The sequence below is a fragment of the Castanea sativa genome, chromosome 11, assembly GCF_040712315.1.
Source record: "Castanea sativa cultivar Marrone di Chiusa Pesio chromosome 11, ASM4071231v1".
Lineage (NCBI taxonomy): Eukaryota > Viridiplantae > Streptophyta > Magnoliopsida > Fagales > Fagaceae > Castanea > Castanea sativa.
The window spans coordinates 3,145,484-3,172,035 of NC_134023.1; the positions used below are offsets into that span (position 1 = coordinate 3,145,484).

The following is a 26,552-nucleotide window of genomic DNA, read 5'->3' on the forward strand; positions in this document are numbered from 1 at the left end:
TAAATACTACATATATAATTTTATTTTAGGCCAGGTCAGGGGTTCATTTGAACCCCCTGGGCTAGCCATGGTGCCACCCCTATGTGTGTGTGTGTGTATAGATATATACATATACTGATTTTAGCAATTTTGTTCAATAAAATTACATTTTGCCCCTTAACAATATCATTGATTCTTTTTAAACTAATGTTATTGGCACAAACTTATCTATAACATTTATACAAACCATTGAGGTATAAATTCTTATTGGTTCGCATTTGGACCTCCCACTTACATCACTTTTTTACTTAGCAATAACCACTCACTATATTTGCAATTTGTAAAAAAGTTTGTAACTCTAAAATTTTTCTCATTTAAAGGCCATTAAAAATTTTATAGATCTAAAATCTAAAACAAAATATACAAGCCCAAAAAAATTAGCACAATAACAAAAATTATCAATAGTAAAGTTAAAAATAATTAAGCCTAATTAACAAATTTTACTTAAAACAAACAACCAACTCTTTAAAAAGTTTTAAACAGAATTATTATGTCTTTACCTAGTAGAAGACGCACGCATCAAAAACTCAAAAAAAAAAAAATCGTTATTAGTAGCTAAGAAACAGTAAAGCCAATGGTCAGAGCCGTCCCCCTAACTTCAAGTCCTGGCTTCGTCCCTGCTATTAAGTCTCACATGTTGTGAGAGCTTGGGTTTAACCCGAAACATTATGTACCCTCTCAAAAAGTAGAGCTTCATCTATAAAATTGTAATTCTAGAGATTTCACGATAAATAGTTTTAATTAAAAAGAGCTTTACTGTGTAGAGTATTTGACAAACTATAATGATAGAACTCATGGCCAGCTTTAGACCATGGATTTTAGCGTAGACCTAAGGTCTTCAATTAAAAAAAAAAAAAAAAAAGATAAGAAAAAAGAAGCCCCCAAAAGGCTTCAAATTTGTTAGGGAAGTGGGGGAAGGGGGTAATTGACTTTTAAAAAAATATTATAAAAAAAAAAAAAAAAAAAAAAAAAAAACATAGGTTGGTTGTACACTCTCTTCTTCCCTATCCCAAGGTCCCCAAAATTGTGAGCTAAATCCAATACAATTAAAACTATAACTGTTTCAACAAAAAAAGGAATGTTATGAGTATGCTGACATATTATGGACAATCAATTTTTCTAAATAGTTTAATATTTTAATTTTTATAAATTATTTTCTTACACATTAAATTAATTACATTAGTCACCTAATCTCTCTCTCCTAGCATACTCGGTTCTATGGCATTTTCAACAAAGGATGAGCCAACACTCTTAGCCACACACAATCATTGAGGTGAAGATCAAGTTGTACAAGGATTGATCAAAGCTTTGGGTGAAGATTCAAGAGCTCTTGGTGAGATTTATTTTGTTTTGCAAGGTAGATGCATCAATGGTACGATTTTACTTCACAATTTTCATATTCATACTTGCTTGTGGTTTATGCATTATATGAAGTAGATCTTAGTTTTGTTTCTGCTGCATATAACATGTATGATGGCAACATGGTGCATATGTTTTTCCAACATCGTCCAAGAGTAGTCTTAAATGTTCTTGTGATTGTTGATCATTGTGCAACATGTTCTTCCTTCAAGTTTGGAATTTGGGCATTACCTTCAGATGTATGGATTTGGATTGGGGTTTGGATTGGATGGGCAACACCTCCTTCATTCGAAGTGTTCTCGAGCTGTTCTTTGTGTTATTTGAAGATTTGAGCAAAATAGCAATAGTTCTTCAATGATTTGGAAGTAATAAACTTTGGATTTTTGAGGGGTAGTGTATCGAGATTGACAAAAACGATCAACAACCACCTTATGTCTCTTTAAAAACCCTTTTAAAGGATTTTTGTGTGCTTTGTGAATGAAGGGATTTACTCTATTTATAAAGGGGGAAAAGCCTTGGGCATAAGAGTTGAGTTGGAATCTGAAAAATCACAAAACAATTGAATCTTGGAGGAAATTGGCACTTGGACCCAATCCTACATTTGTGCTTTGTTTTGAGTTTTGAGTGTTTAGAATTAATTTTTAGGGCTTGTTTTGGCTTTGGAGTTCGGAGTCCTAATTTATTATCCTAGCCATTTATATATATATATATATATATATATATATATATATATATATATATATATATATATATATTTCTATAATATTTATCATTTTTAGACACTTGATGAATTAAAATAACTAATTAGTTGTTTAAAACTTATGAACTTTCTCATAGTCCAATCTCTTAGAATGTCTTAAACACGTGGATCTCTACAATTATTATTATGATAACCCAAAAAAATTATATCTAATTAATTATATTTAATTCCTTTAATAGATCAATCATATAGGTTCCAATTAACTCAGCTGATAAAGTCTCTAATGGTTGTATAAGAGATCTGGGGTTCAATCCCTATTTACACTAAAAGCTTATTAGTGTTTTGGTCTAATAATAAAGAGTTATTATCAAGAGCAGACGTCATAGGTTGAAACTCTCTTTCAAAAAAAAAAAAAAAGATCAATCGTGATTAATTAGTAGTAACCACATGTGATTCACCTTAGCTTTGCAAATGCATTTTGACCATTAAAACTTGATCTAGTCATATCTTTTAATTTGATTGTCCGATTTGAGCACACAATACATTGTTCTGATCATTAAGAAGTCCTAGATTTATTTTCAATGGTGTATTGAATGATCAAATGGTCAAATTACGATTTTTCTTATGATGTAAAATTATTACTTTTTCCTTTGGAACAAGGTTGAACGTAAGTTGCAAAATATAAGCATCTACAATTATATTCTCTAAATTCAAGATTTCATCTTTGATGCTTACTTTTTTTTTATAGGTGAAGCTGTTAATTATGCTCCACTTTGTATCCCAAGAAGCAATAAAGAGAATAACAAAGAAATAAGAATCATGAAGAAAGTATGCTGCAAGACAACGTAAAAATCTAAAACTTACTTGAAGCTATCTTGAATAATACTTCAAACTCTAAAATTCATTTAAATATTTTAGATATTACAAGGGAAGATTGAGGGTAAGATTTGGGATACAAAAGAAGGTTGCAAAGGAAACTTTGGAAAATAAGCGGATCCCAAACAAGGGAGTCTTATATAGGCTACAAAAGTGAATAATTATATTACAATAATACAATAAATAGTAATATGAACAACAATATTCTCGAATAGTGAAAAGTCTTCAATAATTGCTGATACTGCCAGAACAATACCGTAGATGAATAGTGAAAAAGCTTCAATAATTCCTGATACCACCAAAATGATATTGTAGATGAATAATAAAAGGTCTGATACGAGCTGCTAGAGCTGTCTAATTCCACCAAAAGTAATTTGTCTAATAATACCAAAAGTAAAATCCTCTAATTTATTTTGATACAGAAAATGCTGAAAATCTTATATTAATTCAACTGAAGTGATATCCCATACCAGTCTTGAGCATCTTGAAAGTAATCTGGTAAAGGAGAATCACTTTGGTCTTCATCCTCTACGTCTGATATTTGAGTTGCTGCTTCCAACATTAGGACGTTCAAGTGTTTCTGACATCAATTGATTTGGAAGTGTAATTTGATTCCGTTCAATTTACATACGATTTTTTTTTTTTTTTTGGGCAATACTAAATATTTTAACACACATACACGGGAAGAGGAGAAAAGGTCTTAAAGAAACTAACAGTAGTGTATATCCAAAAGGGTCTAACTCTTGGATATACAGCACAGACTTAGAATACTAGAATTCCTAGCATGTGTTTGTATCAACGAAGTGCTTTTACATATTGATTGTGTACCTAATCTTTTCATCAATTTATAACAAATCCTATACATAATTGTTAAAGGTTGTGATCCTCTCACCATATTATTAATTTTAACATCCAATGTTAATGCGCACAATAAGCCTGGATCAGTCAAAGATAAAGGAAAATCAGGAAAACAATTAAAATAAAGTGGATCTTCATATAAAGATGTTTCAATCCTTCCTATTATAGAATGATCAAAACGAAGGTGTCGACAATCTCTTAAACATAATAACACACTTGTATTTAATCCCTGTCTTATTAGTGGTTTAATTGCAATTTGAACTAATCCAAGATGAATATATGAATACTCCTGCCTATGCTCTTGCATTAATTCCTCATTGAATAATTGTATTGACTCGTTCTCATTATTTAAAGAGAAGGTTCTTTCAAACTTTTTTATTTTATCATCTGAATTAGTTGAAAATTTTGAAAAAATAGATTGCTTATAAATTTGATTAATAGGTACTGAAGCCATTTTCCAATCTTTTAGATTTCTTTCTATAATAATCTCCTCATTATTTACTACTTTATCGCTTTGATTTTGGTTCGACATTGGAGACCCTGAGGAAGAAGAATTAGCAAAATCAAGAATCAGCAAATTTAGCACGATAACCCAACACACTCCTAAGTAGAGAACAAGTGAGCAACAGAGAACAAAAAAGTGATGAAGATTGCAAAAAACCAAATGACAGTTCAAGAAAACAGTTTAGAGACTTACTTAGATCAAGTGTTGCAATTGATTTCAATTCTACAAATATGACAAAGGGAAAGATTTCTAGATGGAAGAAGGTAATGGACGAAAGATTTTTTTCTGGATAACAAAGGGTGTAGAAAGCAAGGGCGCATCCTTATAACTATATAGAGTACAAAAGTAATTAGTAATATTACAATAATTCGATGAACAATAAAAGTAAAAAGTAAAATGTGTATAGTAATATTCTCAAATAGTACTCAATAATTTCCTGGTGGAGCCAAAAGTGTATGATTCGAACATAAAGCCATGATATGAAATGATTTCGAGGTTAACTTTTACTTTTTCTTTTTTACTTTCTCTTACTTTTTTTACTTTTTCTTTTTCTTTTTCTTTTTCTTTTTCACTTTAAAATCTCACTAATGTACCTAATCTCAATCCAGCACAAATTAGAGTCACTTTAGTTCAATTTTTTGTAATTGTTTTTTTTAAGGCGTTTTTTAAAATTGAGGTATGATATTAGGGCTGTTTGGAAATGTTCTAGTAACGTTGTTTAAGTGTTGTGGAAATATATGTTGTGTTATTTAAACAATGAAAACTGTTGTTTAAACAATACAACCAAACAGCCCCTAGATTTTTCTATTTAAAAGAAAAGCGTTTTGTAAAAGTTAAAAAGTGTTTTTTGAAAATTGTGAGTGTTTGGCTAAATTTTATCAAAATTGTAATTTGAATTATAAATTACCAAAAATGACAATATGTACGTAAAATAGAATTTCTTAGTATTTGCTGAAACCTTGTTTGCAGCATACATGTTAAGGTGGTGGCCCGAGAGAAGTGACAAGCATCCAAGGACACGTGACCAGAGAGATTTGTCGTCACTTCTCTTTAGTAAACACCTAAAGTTCTCTTTAGTTCTCACTCCCTCCCAATTTCTCATCAACAACTGTGGTTGCCCATCTCACAAGGTCACTTGAAGTTGCTTTGTGATGAAAATGTAGAAGAAAAATGTAATAGATGAAAAATGCACAAGAAAACGCAAGAAAACATAAAGGAAAAATGTACCAGCAAGGTGAGTCCAGCAACATGGTGATTTTCTGAGAATGGGTTTTGTTGTGGTTAGGTAGAAGGGTAAAATTGGTGGATTTTTGAAAAAATTGTAAAGGTTATTAAAGGATATGGGAGAAAGTTTCTAACGGTTCCAGATTTGTATTGCATTTTTGCATTGCAGTATTGTACCTCTAAGGGTCTAACGTGAAAATGTGTTTTTTCATGTTTTAGGGCCGAAAACGCAAAATCTAAAATTGCTTGGGGTCCAATGTGAAAACGTGGCAAAAAAGTTACAATTTAGTTTTGTGCATTTTGGCCCCCAAAAAGCCGAACCAAATGGGCACTAAGATGGAGCAATCACTTCTATTACTATTAACCTTAAAATAGAAGAGCCAACCCACAAAATGAACCACTAAAAAGAAAATTTTAACTGAAACCACACTAAAGTTTGAGAAAATCTCATAAACAAATTTGAGACAAACTTGTCAAACAAGTGTAAATAAGAATACCAATAGCATACAAAGAAAAGGTTCCATAATTAAGGAAACTAGCAAAATTGACTAATATATCTACATATGTCAGGAAAATTTAATGATTTTTAAGCATATATTTAATAATTAAATAAAAAAGTTAATAAAATAAAATGATAACCATGAAAACATTAAAATTTATGATTAATTTTTAAAGTAAAGTTGAATATCTTTGAAAAATTTTAATTATAATTTTATTTTATTCCTTGTAAGAGATGGATAATTTAATTAAATAGAAAAAAATTGTGTTAAGTTTTTTTTTTTTTTTAAATTGCAAAGGGGTTGGATCGTGCGGTCCAACCCCGGTTTTAGGGGTTCAACCACGGTTTTAGGGGTTCACGGAATTGCCACATATGCCCGATTCTCTATGCTTAAAAAAACGAATTTCCATCCGATTCCCAATTTTCACAGTCTGACCTCTCGGTCCGGTTCGGATCTGAAACCTTGGTTGTGCCACGTATGATCTCTATGTCCACTACTGGTAATCACACTTGACGCACATCTAGATTCAAAGTGTTTGAAGATGCTCTCAATTTCGAATTACAAGTGCTAGAGCAGAATCTTCAAGTGGATACTTGAACTCATGGACGTGATCGTTAGGTTCACATGTAACATCTCCATACCTAAAAAAGTCAGTGGACTTTTGGAGCTAGGTTGGGTAACAATAATAAGTTTAACTAATTAAGAATATGATTACTTAGGTTGTAAAACTTTGATTCAATTAGTGGACTTGTTTTTACCACATGATAGAATTTATTTGAGTGGTATAAACCTTTTAATGTTACATCACTCAATGATTTTCTCATTAATAAAAAGTGAGTAGTTATTTCATCTATAAAATATTTAAATTTCAAAAAGAATTATACTATAAAATATAAATTATACACAAAAACATTAGTTTATGTTACAAATAATAAATTACATACAATTAATAAAAAATTTTGGTGTGATTATTAAGAACAAAAAGATGGTATAATATGTGGAACATAGAGGCAATAGCGGCATGGCTGTGATGGTTGTGCCAGTGGTGTTGTTGCCATGCAGGGGATGTATTGGGGTTTTTTTTTTTTTTTTTTTGGGTGAAAATATGAGAAAAAAACACAGAATTAAGTATTAATTAAAAAATCATAAGACTCACCAAGAAGTGGAGAATAACGGTAAACCCATTGGAAACCACTACAATAATTACCATATACTATAACAACTTCAGAATTTTCATTTTCTCAAATTTTAAAGGGCTTGCTTGAGTTGATCATTTTGATTTATTGAGAAATTAATCAATCCCTTCAGGCAACAAAAATTTGTCATAAGTAGCAGAGTTGGTCTAGAATACTGCAAGATATATTGGTAAACAGCCTATTGGGAAGATTCTAGGGACAACCACTCAGGTAGTACCATAACTAATGACCCTATGGAACAATAATAGAGAATTAGGAATCAATAATCATAGAAAGTCATTTTGCAAGGAAAAAAAAAGAATTTATTTTGCTTACTAAAAAAAAAAAAACTTACTGTAACAACATCCTTTATTGCTTGGACAATTTCTAGAACCATGTGTCTAACCTCCTCAATTGTTTTGCCTTGAAACAATGCATAGTTATAATCACTCCCTCCAATTTCTCCAACCATTAGCATGGTTGTTTTAAGCTTTTCAGCACAATTTATCAAACATTAAAAGAAACCCAAAAAAAAAAAAAACATAGATAGTAAATTTAACTTTGTATTATATGCTTAATTCAAATGACCCACCCCTGCAAAATTCTTCCTAAGTCCACCAAAAACCAATACAGCTTGATCCAAGTAGGGGGAGAAAAGGAACTCTTGTGTTAGAGCTGTGAAATTATAGAATGTAACAAACAACTTTCATTATAATATAACTTTGTCAATAATGTTGGTTAATAAGGTGGGTCTGAGGATCTGAATTATAACACATGAAATCAAGTCAAACAAAGAAATTAAATTAACTTGCATTGTGTACATAACTAATAAAAAATACGTCTCTTCCCTCTAATAAAAAATTCAAACACAACAACAAATCATGCATGGTCCTAAAACACAGAACAAAGGATAAGGATTTTTCTAGACTCAAACATGCATGTGGTATAAACTTATAGTAAGCAATCAGGAAAGAAGAAGCAGCACAATTTACCCCCCACCCCACTCATATTTTATATGATAATAATATAAATCACATAATAGGTACATTCAAAACAGGATTGGCAGGGTGAAAATTCATCCGTTATAGATGTTTCATTCAAACATTGTTTCTTCATGTGGGCTTGGTAGCAACAAAATAAGGAAACCGTTTAGGCAATAAACATAAAGATAAAAGAAGTAAAAAATAAAAAACTAAAAAAAAAGAAAAAGAAAAGAAAGGTAAACAATGAACATTAATCACATGATACCAAACATACACTATACAAATCACACGCATGAACTAATTAAAATATCCTTGTCAGTCCCTAGCAAAGATAGGAAAAACCATGGGACTGCAGCATCATTCTTAATGAACAAAACATGCAACCCACATTAACAAAACCAAATAATTTTATTCCCCTCTCAATTAATTAAAATAAAATCTAAGATTTCAAATTAAAATTTATTTTCTTTCCCTCATTTTCTCAAAACCCAATAAACGAAAACCCCATCACAGAGCCGTATTTATTTCCTAATAAACGAAAACCCCATCACAACCAATGAAAAACCATATCTAAAACTCGAAACTTTTAATTGTCACACACACTTTCTCAGCACCCAAACAGAAAACAAACACACACAAAGAGATAGAGAGAGCAACACCTTAGTACAATCATCGAACACTTTCCGAAGAAGAACTTCATAATTCGAGGGCAACTTCAATTCCCAGAATCAGAGCCACGCAGTCCTCTGGTAAATCACCCAAATTGGGAGAAAACAGAAGAGAAACAGAAGTGAATTGTCAGAGAAGGATCTGCGAATAGTTTTATACAATTTGAAACGGTAATTGAATAGAAAAAAGGGGAAAAAAACCATGCCTACCTTCTGAAATGTCTGTTGTTGCAGTCATGCAGAGAACGAACAAAGTATTTAAGTTTTCACGGTTTTTTTTTTTTTTCTTGTTTTGCGCTTTTCCTCCGTTTGTTGGTTTGGAACGGAACATGCAAGTAATAAGACACGGAACAGAGAGAATCCAAGAGAGGAAAATTGAACCCACTATTCTGATCTGTGTTTATATGGATTTGTAGAGAAGAAACGGAAGTTAGAGTGAGTCTGAACTTTTGATCGGGAATACGGCGTTAAGGGATTTTGGGTTTGTGTTTTTTTATTTTTTTGGTAAGTGGGTTTCTGTTTTTATAAAAACGTTTGATGAGAGATTGAGAGGAAGATTCTGTTTGTTGGTTGGAACACGCTGTTCTGATCTGCCTATATATGGAGTTGCAGAGAAGAGATGGAAGTCAGAGTGAGTCTGAACTTGTATTCGGGAAATATGGCGATTGGGTTTTTGGACTTTTTGGTTTTTTTTTTTTTTTTTTTTTTTTGGGTAAACTACATATTTAGTCCCTAGTTTTTACACCATATTTCAATTTGGTCTTTAACATTTTAATTGTGTTAATTTGGTCCTTAACCTTTTAATGTCATGTCAATTTAGTCTTTGTCATTATATATTAGATGAAAATTGTTTACATAGCAAATAGCAAAAATAAAATTTTAGTTTATTATCACATCAACAGAAGTTAATTTTTTATTTTGGCCATTAGACATGTCATTAATTTTCATCAAAAAGATAACTGTAAGGATTAAATTGACACGGTAAAGAAAGGTTAGGGACCAAATTGACACAATTAAAAGATTAAGGATCAAATTGAAATATGGTGTATAGAATAGGGACCAAATACGTAGTTTACCCTTTTTTTTTTTTTTAATAAGCGGGTATGTGTTTTTATAAGACTCTCCCAAAAACGGTGCACCGTAAGGTTTTTATTTTTTAAACGAAAAATTGTAACGTACAGCTGTTTTACGTTAAAGCTGTATACGTGACAGCACTTCGTTAGAGGACTTCTGCTTTTATATATAGTATTACATTAGATTAGATAATTGGTAAAAAATGATTCATAGAAACTGAAAATAAGAAAAATGAGAAATTACAATTTGTCCACTTGTGGTTTGCTCCAAAAACACTTTACTTACTCGTAGTTTTAAAATTGACATTTTACCCACTTGAAGTTAGTTCTGTTTGTCTTCCGTTACTCACATCTATTAAAAACATGAATAAATTTGTAATTTTGTTACCCTTTTATATCTCTTTCATCTCAAAACATAAAAAACTAAAAAAATCAAGAAAAAAAAAGATCTAAAAGTTAAGTTTTGTAAAAATTAAAATCTAACTTTTACATCTTCTTTCAATACAAATAAAAGAACAAAATTAAAAATTTAAAGCTAAAGAGTTGAATCAAACATAAATCCTTAATACAAATTGAATAATCAATTCTAACAGTCTACGAAAGTTAAATCATGGCTATGTTAGTTTTGCCAAAAGAACCAATTCTATAATCACGAGAGTTGTCCACCTTCACAATTCCGTCACTGCCATCCACACCAATCAACTTCCCAGTGGATAGTTTGGTGTGGATAGTTTCATTCCCAGACCTTGAAAGGTCTCATAAATATAATCAGCTGGGATTAAGCATTTATCATTGTCTCAAAAACATCCTCGGCAAAGAAAAAACTAACATTTTTTTTATAAAAAAAAGCGCCTCAAAAACTTCAAAAAAGTTTTTTTTTTTTTTAAGAAAAAAAAAAACCATCAAAGAAACGGGTGCAAAAAGAAAAGGAGATTACAAAATTTTTACAAAGATAATCTTCCTAGGGAAACAAGGATCTCAATGAGAAAATTAAATCTAAAGTAAAATCTGACAAAAAGCAGATAAAATAGTTTTGTTCATAACATGCCTAACAAGCATGAATAGTTTACATTTTACAAAAGTATTTCAACAGAAGCAGAATCAAACATCATGATTATTGCTTGTCATCAGAACTTAAATTTTGAGGCAGGATGCAATTAAGGAATACCTAACAACAAATAGTATTAACTTGTGTTAATACAAGGGGGAAAAAAACCTACTAGCAAATAGATGACAAAAACGATTAGCAACCACCTTATGTCTCTTTTCTCAAAAACCCTTTCGAAGGATTTTTGTGTGCTTTGTAAATGAAGGGATTTCCTCTATTTATAAAAAGGTAAAAGCCTTTGGCTTAAGAGTTGAGCTGGAATCTGAAAATCACGGTTTTTTTTTTTTTTTTTGGTGCTTTGTTTTAAGTTATGGGTGTTTTGACTCTTTTGAATTAATTTCTAGAACTTGTTCTGACTTCAGAGTCCTAATTTACTATCATCCTAACCGTCTAGATTTGCTTTTTTTACTTATAGTTTTTTTTTTTTTTTTTTATTTAAAGTTACCATATAAATTTTCAAAAATCCATAGTTTTTCACATGAAAAGTCTGATATATATTTTCAATTTGATTTTTAAAGTTACAAATAGTGCTAAACTATGTATGTTTAAACTTTAAACTAATTAAAGCCCTTTCTCAAAAAAAAAAAAAAAACTAATTAAAGCCCATACTTTTTATATAAAAAAAATAATAATAATAATAAAGCAGCCCAATACTAAAGTAGTTTTATTTTTTAAACAATAATAATGATTAAAGTAGATATGTATATTGAAATAGAATTCAACGACACCCAGGGGCGGAGCTAGGAATTTTTGTTTGGGGGGCCAAATTGCGGCACTAATATATTTATCAAGACAACCCTCATATACATATATATATATACACACACACACACACACACACACACGTTTTTTTATTATATATACACACACCTTTTTATTTGATAAGTTATATATATACACTCACGAAAAAAAAAAAAAAAACTTAGTATTTTCAATCAAAATTATGTTTGATGATGATCTTTATAAATTAAAATTCATTTTTTCCATTTTCATAGTGAAATTCTTAAAAAGTTTCATTTTAAATAGAAATTATCAAATTTTATACTAAAGTAAAAAATCTTTCAATTGAACTAATGAAAATTTCAAAAACATACAACTAAAAACATTAAAATAAGTTAGACTCCAAACATATTTAAAGTTATCTTACTCTAACCTATTATGTGTCAACTAAAGACACATTTCATTTGTAGTTTTAGTGACAAGATTTTTTTAATAAGTCAATAATTTGTTAATCGTCACATAACGGGTTAAAAAAGATAAATTTAAACATGTTTGATGCCAAATTTTATCAAATATTTAACAGATATAAGAGCACATTTTAGAATAAAAAATAAAATTATGAAAAATAAAGTTATATCTCTATAACTATTAGACCAAATATTTTTTTTAAGAGCATTATTGGACTAATTCAAATATTTGGGGGAGCCAACTCTTATTTTTATAGACTAAACTTTGAAAATACTAAAATAATTATATATATATAAATAATTTTAAAATTTTCAAAATTTGGGGGAGGCATTCAACACAGCTCCGCCCCAGCGTCGACACCAAAGCTACGGGTTGAAGGCCTGAAGCTAAATCCTTATCAGTGGACATGTCTTCAAAATTCTCAACAATTTCCTAACAAAGACCAAATAACTAACAAGAAAACGCTAGAACGAAAACAAACGTAGTAAAACATAAAAAAGATACGACGGTACTGCTACGGACTCTAATGAATATCATCTATTTTGGGGGCTGCCTCAAATACTGATGGGATTGCAAACGCTCTGGAGCCATTTTAGCTTGTCTTCATATAGTTCGGAATCCTGGAGCTGGTGCAGGAAACCACCTAACCACTGAATCACCTGTTCAATAGCATCTTTAATCTTTTTCTTACTTGCAGCAGGGTCACTCTTTTCATCATTGATAATATTCCTCATCTTGTACGCATAATAGTTCTCCAATGCTTCCTTAGCGTTAACCTTCTTTCTGTGTTTATCATCCTTAGTGTAGAGAGGGAAAATTACCGACCTATCACAAGCTGACACATCATACTACCAAGTCCAAAAAATACAACCAATTACAAAGCGCCACGTACTGCTGCTAGGTTTTGCCATCACTATTCAGATTCCAATAAAAATTTGCCAAGTGTCATTGAAATAAAGGCATGAAACTGCATCAGCATGTGTAAGCGATGGCATAAACAGCCTTGCACGTGTAAACGATGACACAAGCAATCCAGCACGTGTAAGCGATGACACAAGCAACCCTGCACGTGTAAGCGATGACATAAGCGGACCAATCAGGTTATGACATGTGTCACCAATCAGACTCCGCCACGTGTCGCTCACCCACCCCTAAACTCCTATAAATAGAAACCTTCCTAAGACATTTAGGAGGACACACAGGGACAGACGGACAGAAGGGAGGACAGATAGAGAAAAAGATATCTTGAGTTCAGAAATCCAGAAGCTCTGCTGGAATCAAACCCCGAAGCCTCCAGGAATTTCAAGAACTTCAACCTCGAATACAGACAACATTCGAAGCAAAGTCATCCAAACTACTTGTCTAGATCTCAAAGGTTACTGGAATCAAGCTCAAAAGCCTCTGGAAACCTCAACAAACCACAAATTGGTGAAGCTCTACGGATTCAAGCCTCCAAAGCCCCGAAGAACTTCCACCACAAACCTTCAAATACGAAGAACAATCGAAGAGGAATCATCCAAATCATATTCCTAAATCTCAAAGTTCACTGGAATCAAGCTCAAAAGCCTCTAGGAACCTTAACACACCATAAATCAACGAAGCTCTGCGGAATCAAGCCTCTAAAGCACCGAAGAACTTCCACCACAAACCTTCAAACACGAAGAACACACGAAGAACACGAATAACACACGAAGAACACGAAGAACAAAGAATTTCTAACAAGCTCATAGCCAGAGATTCGTTGTAATTCCGTTTCAAAGATCTTCGATCCATTCCTCAGCTAAATTGAAGGATATCTTGTGTTCAAATCAAAATCACATTACTACAATTCCAATCAACAAATCTTTCAAGGAGATCGAATCAGAGGATCACTCTTTTGTAATTACAGAGAATTGTACCACATATTCATCAATACAAATTCGCATTTGTGAAACTATTTTACTTGTTTGATTTATTTCAAACTAAGAAATTTAGTCGTCTACAAATTCTGGCACGCCTAGTGGGACATCTCTGCCTCTCATCTCATTCTCCTTCAAAGAAAAAAAAATCTTCATCATCTTGCTACCAACTTCAATGACCTCTAGCAAGAACATTCAAGCTTCAACAATAGCTACTTCAATTAAACTTGGTACGGCTACCACCAACAGTTGCATTGGAGCAATCAATTGTAGCCAACCTAAAGCTCACAATCAATTTCAATCTCAATCAACCAAGGAAGCCAAGGTCCAGACAATCATCTCCTTGGACCCTCTTAAAAGAAACAAGGTCATCAACAAGGACATCTCCACCTTGGAACACCACAAGTATGGGGGCAAATCCCCTTCTTCCTTCACAAGAAGTTTGTCGCACGATTTCTCTCTCATCAAAGGGAACCCAAAAGATGAGATTTCACTTGCTCACTTCAATTCACTTCCTTCTCCATCATCTGTGGAAGTTGTGTCAGTCATGATGACTAACACCTCTACCATGGAAGAAAAGATGGCTGAAATGGAACAAAGGGTCGTCCTTCTCACAAAAGCACTTGAAGATAAGGACCTCCAAATTGCAACTTTAATGAACAAACTCGAAGTACAAGATCTTGGTGAATCAAGCCATGGTCATAAATTCACATCTGCAAAGGATGATGAAGGGAAAGAAATCGAAAACACTCCCCGACAAGAACAATCCACCTCAATGGCCTCAATATCTGTCCAACAACTGCAGGACATGATAACGAATACCATACGAGCACAATATGGAGGTTCTTCTACAAATTCTCTCATATATTCAAAACCCTATACGAAACGCAGTAATAATATGAGAATGCCAAATGGGTATCAACCTCCTAAGTTCTTGCAATTTGATGGAAAGGGAAACCCTAAGCAACACATTGCTCACTTTGTAGAAACTTGCGAGAACGCAGGGACTCAAGGAGGTCTCTTTGTAAAGCAGTTCGTTCGTTCACTAAAAGGGAATGCCTTTGATTGGTATACAGACTTAGAACCTGAGTCAATCGATAGTTGGGAACAACTTGAAAAGGAGTTCCTCAACCGGTTCTACAGCACACGCCGTACGGTAAGCATGGTGGAGCTTACCAATACTAAGCAGTGGAAAGACGAGCCCATTGTTGACTATATCAATCGATGGCGTTCTTTGAGTCTAGACTATAAGGATAGACTTTCTGAAATATCTGCTGTAGAAATGTGCATCCAAGGCATGCACTGGGGACTTCTGTACATCCTACAAGGGATAAAGCCCCGAACATTCGAAGAATTGGCAACTCATGCACACGACATGGAATTAAGTATCTCTAGCCACGGAAATACAAAACCTCTCATACCTGAGGAAAGCAGAAAGGAAGTAAAGATGAATGACAGGAATGCAAAAGGCAATCTCAAAGACCCAATAACTGTTAACACTGTCATAGTTAAGGTTCCAAGGAGAGAAGCAAAGGCAAATGAAAAACAACTTGAAGGATGGCAAAAGAACGAAGTGCGTCATCTGACCTTTAAGGAAGTGAGCAAAAAGCATATCTGTTCCCCGATGAAGATGTGCCAAACATCTTAGAACAACTATTGCAATTAAAGCTGATTGAATTGCCAGAATGCAAGCGACCAGAAGACATAGGGAAAGTTGTTGACCCCCACTACTGCAAATATCATCGCATCATTGGCCACCCAATTCAAAAATGCTTCGTCTTCAAAGAACAAATCATGAAGCTTGCCAAAGAAAACAAGATTGATCTAGACCTTGATGAAGTTGTCGGGTCCAACCATGTAAGCGTTTCTTATGATGTACTGCCAACTCTCAAGTAGGGGGCAAACACCAATAAGGCTGACAAATTGATTGATCAGGAGGGTGTAAGGATCGGCCCCATCAATGGGAAGTTCCTCAAACGCTTTTATGCTTGAAAATCGAGAATGGTTCCTCGGTAAGAGTTTAAATTGCCTATTGTAGCACTACAAGAGTACATGATGTCTTCCCATTACCTTTGAAAGTGTAAAAATAAGGAGAAATTAATCCCACTCTATGTCACCATTTGCGAGTGTGGCGTAATGGCTGGATGCCCATGTCGCCCTTGAGGCCAAGGTCTCAGGTTCGATTAGAGGTGATACCCACTATTGCGCAATTGGTACCCATGAAATGTCGTGGGGTGTAGGGCGAGGATTACGCACGTAAGCCCTCCCTTTTTGTAAAAAACAAAAAAAAAAAAACAAAAACAAAACAAAAACAAAAAAAACAAAACAAAAAAAAAAACAAAACAAAAAAAAAATCAAAACCATAAAAACAAAACAAAAACAAAAACAAAAACAAACAAAAAAATCATCAAAACCATAAAAATAAAAATAAAAAAAATCATCAAAAAAAAAATTTGGTTGAACTACGTAATGACTTGATCCCTCTCCGGGGTACGTAGGCAGCTTAATACTTTTCACTAAGTTCAGTCACATGAAAAAAAGAAGGATTGCCAGTCTAGCTTGAGGAGTTTTTCAAAGATCGTTATAGTAGAAAACGAAGACTTCTGTATGGAATTCCCTATCTTCTATGGACATTCTCCAACATGTATGAAGTATATTTTGCATCACTTATCTTCTGAGGGCATCTTCTTGTACCTTGCAAGTCTAAGTTACATCATCTCTCTTCTAGGTTGTGCCACTTCATAGTTCTGAAATTTGAACCACAGCATCTCCCTTCTGAGTGGTGTTGTTTCATATAATGTCTCTGAAATCTAGACAATGTCACCTTCCTCCAACATCTGAAGTTGGTGTTGCATCATCTCTCCTCTAAGGGCATGTTCGTGCAATGTCAAAATCATGGCGGTATTCTTCTCACATCTTCAAGGTTTTATTGGCATCTCTTTGCATCCTCAAAGTCTTGATGGGAGCTTCTTAAAACTTCAACGTCTTGTTGGAATCTCTTTGCACCCTCAAAGTCTTGATGGGAGCTTCTTGAAACTTCAAGCTTTATTATAAAGGCCAATATTGGTGCAACATCAATGCGAATGCAAATGCCAATGTGGAATGTTGACGTGGCTTCATGGCAAAGATGCATGTCGGCATGGCTTTGATGCAAAGGAAGTGTTGACATAGCTTCATAGTAAGGATGGATGTTGGCATGGCTTCTGTGTGAATGAAGTGTTGACATAGCTTCATGACAAAGATGAATGTCGGCACAGCTTCGATGCGAATGAAGTGTTGACATAGCTTCATGACAAAGATGAATGTCGGCACAGCTTCGGTGCGAATGAAGTGTTGACGTAGCTTCATGGCAAAGAAGAATGTTGGCATGGTTTTTGTGCAAATGAAGTGTTGATGTAACTTCATGGTAAAAATGAATGTCGGCACAGCTTCGATGCGAATGAAGTGTTGACATAGCTTCATGGCAAAGATGAATGTCGACACAGCTTCGATGCGAATGAAGTGTTGACGTAGCTTCATGGCAAAGAATAATGTTGGCATGGCTTCTGTGCAAATGGAGTGTTGACATGACTTCATGGCTAAAATGAGTGTTGGCATGGCAAAGATGAATGTTAGCACGACAAAGATGGATGTTGGCACGATCTCAGTACAAATGTAGTGTTGTTGTGGCTTCATGGCAACGGTAAATATCGGCATGGCTTCAATGCGAATAAAGTGTCGAGGCAACTTTATGGCAAAAGAAGAGTGTCAATGCATCTTCATTACAAAGGCAAATGGTGATGCTTCAATGCAAATGCAAGTGTTGGCGCAACTTCATGGCAAAGATAAGTGGTGACGCGATTTCGATGCAAAGGAAAATATGGATGCAGCTTTAATACAAGGACGAATGCTGGCGCGGCTTCATGGTAAAGGCTCTTGATGTGGCTACGGTGCAAAGATTCTTAATATGGCTACGTTGCAAAGACAAGTGTTGATACGGCTTAAAGCCAACACCAGAGCTAGTACGACTTCAAAGACGAGTACTGGTGATAACATTATTGCCTAGCTGAATATCCTTATGGAAACGTCGTTGCAAAGACGAATATCACTAAAAGATTTTTGATGCAAGAAAAGAATGTAACAACATGAAGGCATATGTTCTTGCAACGTTGCTATCAATGAAATACAAAGTCACCAAATGAAGGCAAACACTTCTATGACAACGTCAACGTGAAGTTTGATGTCAAAACCCAAAGATCAAGGAAATTGAGTTGCAAAACAAAAACAAGCAACAACGAAAAAAAAATGTCAGACGAAAATCTCATTGCATGTCTAAACAAAGGACAAAAGAAAAAGAAAAAGAAAAAAAAATCTTAAAAGACTGGAGAAGAAGACTGAAGGCTAAGAATGACCAAATGAACGAAGCCAATCTCACATCTTATATAGAGAACTTCTGCTAAACTAGCAGACAAGAAAAATGAAGAAAGTCAGCAAACCATTAAATAGTTCTACCAACCGACCAATGGAAAAAACTTATATTCACGTTTCAGAAATGTGAAAACAATTGGAACTCAAAGTCAGATTTTGCAAACTCAAATGCACTTAAAATCAGAGAAGTTTGCGCTGAATTTTGAAATGAAAGAGCATATTCAGCCATGGAGACAGAAGATAATGGCTCATTACCCACCTGGAAAGTCTAAAATCCTAGCACCATCCTGTCAAGGCGGCCACCACAAAATTAGACCAAAAGGCCATAAGTCCAACAAAGACCCGCGACTTTCTCATCCAAATTTGTGAAAATCCAGACCTTATTTCACAAAACTGACACCACAGTAGTCTTCTATGGCCCTCGATGTACAAAACCCAGAAAGATGATCAACACCGGGGAAAACACGCACCTCCACGCTCCGCCAAAAGCTTCAGAGGATCGCGGCCTCTTCATTCACTTCTGTGCAAATCCGGCCACCAATTCAGAAAACAGAAATTGCCACTCGATCCTGCGGCCACCGATCTACAAGACCTGAAAATTTCAAGCCCAAGCGATGAACCACGCGCTGCCATGCGCCACTAGAAGGTCCGGTAATCACAGCTTCAGATGCACGCACTCCCACGCGCCGCTAGATGAGACCACGTGCTCACACGCGCTAGGACCACTCCGACGCATTTCTAGGATTCTTCACGCGCTCACACGCGCCCTTATGATGTCATCAATGACGTCATCTCCCACCGACCCGGTTTGAACCGTTTGTCCAGACCGACCCGGTTTGACCTGGAAAACTGACCCGGATCCGGACCGCCTGAAAAAAAAAATGCTTTGACAAGTTGAAACTTTGACTTTCACCAAAAAGTCAAAATTTTAAAAATGGGCTTGTCCCACTCAATTTTTCGCGTACTTTCCAATTTTGGGGTCTTTTTCTTCAGCCGAGACTCGAGAATTGCACAAACAGTCCAATTTCTAAAAAGTTGACTTTTGCACAAATCTTGACCAAAAGTCAAAATTTTTGAGATGGACCTGTCCCACTCAATTTTTTGCGTACTTTCCAATTTTGGGGTCTGTTTCTTCAACCGAGACTCGAAAATTGCACAACAGTCTAATTTCTAAAAAGTTGACTTTTGCACAAAATCTTGACCAAAAGTCAAAATTTTTGAAATGGTCCTATCTTGCTTGATTTTTCGCGTACGTTCTAATTTTAGGGTCTATTTATTCATTTGAGAATCCAAAATTGCTCAAATATTGTGATTCTACAACTATTGGCTTTGATGTAAACTTTGACCGAAAATCAAGATTTTCGATCAAAGCTTGTCCTATCAGGTTTTCACAAAGATTTTGATTTTGAAATCTAGGTATTTGTTTTGGACTTAGAAACTACCAATCTGACCCACTTCTCCAAAGTACTAGTGGTTTCCAAAATTTAAGCTCTCAAGATCATAATTTGAGATCTATCCATTTGGTCTAGATTCCCTCAAAATTATCCTCCAGACTTGATCAAGGCTCTCCTTTTAAAGAACAGAAGAACTCTCACAAGTATGTCTCAAAATTGAAATTACATTGAGTCACTACTTCAGCCTACCATTTCCGTCGGTGCCTACCAGTCTCCAACCTAACATTCCCATTCGGTGCCTACCATTCTCGTCCACCATTCTCACCAAAAGGTCTCGTCCGCTGTTCTTAACTACCCAACTACCGTTCTTCATCTTTTCGCTATAAATAGAAGGGCCGGATTCACTAAAGCCCATCAAGAAAAAAAAAACACACACATACACTGAATCATGAAATGAAAATTTGCTTCTTTCAAATTTTCAAGTCCTCCTTCTCACAGCCAGTTCTCACTATGGCCTCGTCATTCTCAATACCTAGCAACCAAAATTGCTTCATAATCGGTTTGAAATCAACCCTTTCATGGTTCAATAGTAACCCTTCTCACAACATCATCACTGTTTTAGGATTCAAACAAATTTTGTTTTCTCATATAATGACCACGTTTGTTCATAAAGTTATTCATAACAAGGTCTGCATTGACCTCCCATGCTTCCTTGGACTTGGTTGGCCAGGAAATCCAAGTCCAGCAGAGACACCTGTTCCTAAAATCAGGGCTTCCGTAGTCTCTCTTAAACTGTTTGGTCTCCCATCGGAAGCAGTGGTTCAGAACAAACAGTAGCTTGACTGGTTTCTAAAACTAAGATCGCAAGTTAGCTCCATCTTTCATTTGTTGTGTTTTCCCAACAAAGTTGCATTTGGTGAAAGTGGTAAAAAGTGTTGGGGTATCCTACAAATTGTCTCCCATCCAACACTTACAATGACCTTCAAGGTACCAGCTCATCAGAAATTAGCCTTTGGTGTCGGCAAATGGTCGCAAAAAGCCTCATTCCATGTTTCCACCAACGCGGGGTCCAAAGGTCATCGTTGCTGGTACCACAAAACACACTTTCTGGAATTACTCCAACTTAAGATCAGCTTGAAGAATTTCAGAAAATATACTTCTAAAATTATATCAACTTAATGTTCGTCAGTATGGTCCAGTTACACATGCGCATTCAACGACTTGCTGTCGGACCTCATTTATCATGCAGCCAGTCCCACATCGGAAGGTGTACATCCCAAAGGCATCTACGCCAAAGAGTCCCCAACATGCAGGGTCAGGGCCATGGTGTCATATGTTTCGCCCATTCACTTTGCTTCATCACCATTTTCTTCACCATCAACATCAACACACCCAAAACACTCTTCTGAAATTACCTCAACTTAACCTGAGTGATGCGATAACACAAGCACATTCAACCACACTCCCACATGTTCTCTCTGTGATCCGAATTATACCCTTCAGATATAACTTCACCAAAAGCTCTTAAAAATAAGGGGCTAGCTCCAGAGCTCTGCATGCTGTACCCAGCCAACATTCTCACCTCTTCTCCATCTTCAACACCCTGTGATCGCCACCAACGATCCAAAATACTCTTCTGAAATTACTTTGACTTAACCTCTGTTGAGAAAGCTCGGTCACACGAGTACATTCAAATACTCGCAGACCCCTTCTCGGTCTCATCAAAGCCTTTCATATGGGTGGGTCTACTCTTCTGCAATTACTTCATCCTGTTAAAAGCTCCACCACCTTCAACTATTTCACTAAAAGAGTCAAGTATAAAAAAATCCATTTTCTTTCAAGACTCATTCACTCACCACACTCCAAAACTATGTGCATGAACGAGTCTCGAGGGGGCATTTGTAGAGAGGGAAAATTCCCAACCTATCACAAACTAACACATCATACTACCAAGTCCACAAAATACAACCAATTACAAAGCACCACGTACTGCTGCTAGGTTTTGCCATCACTATTCAGATTCCAATAGAAATTTGCCAAGTGTCATTGAAATAGAGGCATGAAACTGCATCAGCATGTGTAAGCGATGGCACAAACAGCCCTGCACGTGTAAGCGATGACACAAGCAATCCAACACGTGTAAGCGATGACACAAGCAATCATGCACGTGTAAGCGATGGCATAAGCGGACCAATCAGGTTATGACATGTGTCACCAATCAGACTCCGCCACGTGTCGCTCACCCACCCTTAAACTCCTATAAATAGAAGCCTTCCTAAGACATTTAGGAGGACACACAGGGACAGACGGACATAAGGGAGGACAGACGGAGAAAAAGATATCTTGAGTTCAGAAATCCAGAAGCTCCGCCGGAATCAAACCCCGAAGCCTCCAGGAATTTCAAGAACTTCAACCTCGAATATAGGCAACATTCGAAGCAAAGTCATCCAAACTACTTGTCTAGATCTCAAAGGTCACTGGAATCAAGCTCAAAAGCCTCCAGAAACCTTAACAAACCACAAATTGGTGAAACTCTACGGATTCAAGCCTCCAAAGCCTCGAAGAACTTTCACCACAAACCTTCAAATACGAAGAACAATCGAAGAGGAATCATCCAAATCATATTCCTAAATCTCAAAGTTCACTAGAATCAAGCTCAAAAGCCTCTAGGAACCTCAACACACCATAAATCAACGAAGCTCTGCGGAATCAAGCCTCTAAAGCACCGAAGAACTTCCACTATAAACCTTCAAACACGAAGAACACACGAAGAACACGAAGAACAAAGAATTTCTAACAAGCTCATAGCCAGAGATTCGTTGTAATTCCGTTTCAAAGATCTTCGATCCATTCCTCAGCTAAATTGAAGGATATCTTGTGTTCAAATCAAAATCACATTACCACAATTCCAATCAACAAATCTTTCAAGGAGATCGAATCAGAGGATCACTCTTTTGTAATTATAGAGAATTGTACCACATATTCATCAATACAAATCCGCATTTGTGAAACTATTTTACTTGTTTGATTTATTTCGATCTAAGAAATTTAGTCGTCTACACTTAGCCTTGTACATCTCTGCATCCTTGACCCTCCTGTTAATCATTTCACTGGACAGTCTTGACTTATATTTAGTGATAGTGATCTTCCTCATCGAACCAGAGGTAATCTCCTTGTCAGAAACACTCAAGATACCATTAGCATCTATATCAATGCAAACTTTTGCATTAGCTACACCCCTCGGTGCTAGAGGAATACCATGAAGCACAAATTCCCCCAAGAAGATGTTATCCCTATTTCTTGCACTCTCACCCTCATAAACTGAGATTCTCATTGAAGTTTGGTTGTCAGATATAGTGGTGATGTTTCTCTCCTTTTTGGCAGGAAAGGAAGAATTCCTTGGAATCAAAACAAACATATCATTCGTATGACAAACTGATATGCCAAGAGATAAAGGGGTGACATCCAGTGGCGGCTCCAGGAATTTTTCCCAGGGTATTCCCAGGAATTTTTCCAAGATCTTTTATAATGTATTGGTTAATTAAATTATTCATCATTGTTTATTAGTTGTTTCTTCAAATTAATTATTGGTTAATTAAATGATTGTTTATTAGTTGCACTGCTGCATTAGCACACAGCCACACACCCCATGTGCATTTACCCCGGCCCCATGCCCCCATCCACCCCCCAATTCAACAGACAAGCCACAATGCCCCCATGGCCCCGAATCACAAGACTAGAGCCAATTAGATAAAGCCAATTAATTGTATCTTAGCAAAAGACACCAACACTAAAAGACAATTAATTGTAGACATTTGTAATTAAAAAATATTTATGAATAAATGAATCACAATCTATAAAAAAAAAAAAATTACAATTTAACTAGAATAATATAAATTTAATGTATAAAACAATAGAACTTGGTTTATCGAAAGCACAATTGCAGCTTTACTTAATATGATCACTTTACATTTTAAACCTGCACAAATAAATTAAAATTAATATTAATACAAAGTAAATTATTCTAAATTTATAATTTTTTTATCAATACTCTTTTTTCTTTTTTTTTTATGTAGCAGTAAACCATTTTTTTTTTTAGCAAAATGTGTAGGACTCAACTTGATTGGATGATGGATCCACTAAGAAGTAAGACCAGCCCACTAGCAAAATGTGTAGGACTCAACTTGATCCACTTAGACTAAGACCCTTAGACCCGCCCACTATCCCTCTATGGCTCCATCCCACTAAATCTGATTTCTTTAAATAAAAAATAAACATGTTGCACTAGGACCACTAGATCAATACTTTAAAAAACGTGTAAGACTAGGATCACTGGATCAATACTTTAACTTCATTCCACTAAATCTGATTTCTTAAAAAAAACAAAACAAAACAAAATTAAGTGGGTCCATTCGGACCATTCCATAGCCTTCTAGAGAAATCTAAAGAAATCAAAATTTAAGAGAACAAACAAAAAAGAGCAGCAAACCATGAAGAAGACGAAAGAAGCAAACCATGAAGAAGACGAAAGAGGCAAAGGAAGAGAAAACAAAAAACGAACCTGAAATGAAGATCTGTGAACACACCAACTTGTTGTCGTCCGTTTAGTGGTGGCGATCTCCTTCTCCGTCCGTTGGGTTAGGTTTTTTCCTTTAGGTTAGGTTTCTTTCTTTCTTTCAACATCTCTTAGTGTTTGGTCGTCCGTTGGTTTCCGATTTCACTATATTGGGTTTTGGTTTGTTTGTTTTTTGTTTTTTGTTTTTTTTTTTTTTTTGAGATTCTGTGGGTTTGCTACCATCAGTAATCTGTTGGGCTTGCCGTGGGCTTGCCATCCGTTGTTTTTTTTTTTTTTTGAGAATCCGTGCGCTTGCCGCTTGCTATGTTACAATTTTTTTTTTCTAGATTTTAGTTCAATTTTTTTTTTTTGCTTGAAAGTAGAACAAATAAAAAAGAATTTATTTGAGGGTGTTCCTAATTTTGATTGAGGGTGTTCCAATTTTTTTTTTAAGGGTAAACAAATAAAAAAAATTAATTATTATATATAATTTTTTTTTCAGTTCAAGGTGTTCCTAGGAACACCCTAGAATGAACTTGGCGCCGCCACTGGTGACATCAAAGAGCACGATATCTTGAAGTTTCTCATTACCTATACCAGTCAAGATAGCAGCTTGAACAGTAGCTCCATAAGCCACAGCCCCATCTGGATTAATGCTCTTACAAAGCTCTTTCCCATTGAAGAAGTCCTGCAACAATTGCTGCACCTTAGGAATTCTCCCGAAACAACAACATCATGGACACAACTCTAGTCCATCTTAGCGTCAGTCAGGCACTTCTCCACAATATCGATACACTTCTTGAACAAATCAGAATTGAGTTCCTCAAATTTGGCATGGGTGATAGTTGAAAAGAAATCAATACCTTTATACAAAGAATCGACTTCAATGTTTGTCTCAATAGCAGAAGAAAGAGCCTCTTTGCCTTCTCACAAGCCGTTCTTAGCCTCCTAAGAACAGTAGTGTTTGGTTGTTACTGGTTGTTATTATTGGGGCAAAAAAGTAATCTTAGTGTTAGGTTCAAATTAGAACCAATAACAATTAACCACCTGTGATTTATTGTGAAAATGTTGTGAACGTAACACCTCTCTTCTTATAAATATGTTATTTTACTCAAAAAGTCTCAAACTGACGTCTTCGAGTTCTACCCGCATGTGTACATTATGTATATATATTCTACTCTCATTTTTTTTCTTTTCTCCCCCCTTCAAAAGAATCATAATTTTTATTTATACTTTTTTTAATCTTGGAGTGGGAGAGAGGGGTTGTTCTGTTGTATATTACAATAGAAAATAGGCAAATTGATATTATATTTCGGGTGTAAACATCCTGCTTTTTCACAACATGTGAGACTTATATACTATTAGGTCTCACATGCTGTGAGAGCTTGGATTTAACCTGAAACAGGGACGGAGGTAGCCCTTGACTTTGGGGAGCAATCCCCCCCCCCCCCCCCCAAATATTTTTTTTTTTAAATATTAGAATATATACTACGTATTAATTTTAGCAATTTTGTTCTTTAAAATTATACTTTGCCCCCTTAATAATATCATTAATTCTTTTAAGTATGATGTTATAGCCATAAATCTTTCTACAATATTTTTACAAATTATTGAGGTAGTAAATTCTTATTGGTTCGCATCTAGATCCTATCACTTACCACTTTTTTACTTACCAATAATCACTTACTACATCAGCAATTTGTAAAAAAAATTTATAGTTCTAGCATTTTCTTCTTTTAAAAGACCATAAAAAATCTATAAATTTTAAATTTTAAACAAAATATACAAGGCCAAATTAATTAGCCCAACAACAAAAATTGCCAATAGTAAAGCTAAAAAAATAATTAAGTCTAATCAACCAATTTTACCCAAAACAAACAACCCGATCTAATTTTAAAATATTTCAAACAAAATAATTGTCCCCACCCAACAACACGCATTAAAATCACAAAAAAAAAAAAAAAAAAACACCCTTAATGGCTAAGCTACCGCACACAATCATCAGCAAAGTCGCCCTTCCTAACTACAAGTCCTGGCTCCAT

At 34.9% G+C, this 26,552-nt stretch overlaps 1 long non-coding RNA gene and 1 pseudogene across 1 annotated transcript; both read right to left on the reverse strand.

Annotated features, from left to right (window-relative positions):
* Positions 1-2,969: 2,969 nt before the first annotated feature.
* LOC142614562 (uncharacterized) lies at positions 2,970-7,584 on the reverse strand. The gene is made up of 2 exons (XR_012840470.1): positions 4,530-7,584; positions 2,970-4,372 (listed from the first exon to the last, which is right to left on the reverse strand). It is a non-coding gene; the product is annotated as an uncharacterized LOC142614562 (long non-coding RNA).
* Positions 7,585-12,810: 5,226 nt separating this feature from the next.
* LOC142615906 (heat shock 70 kDa protein 4-like) lies at positions 12,811-26,552 on the reverse strand (annotated as a pseudogene).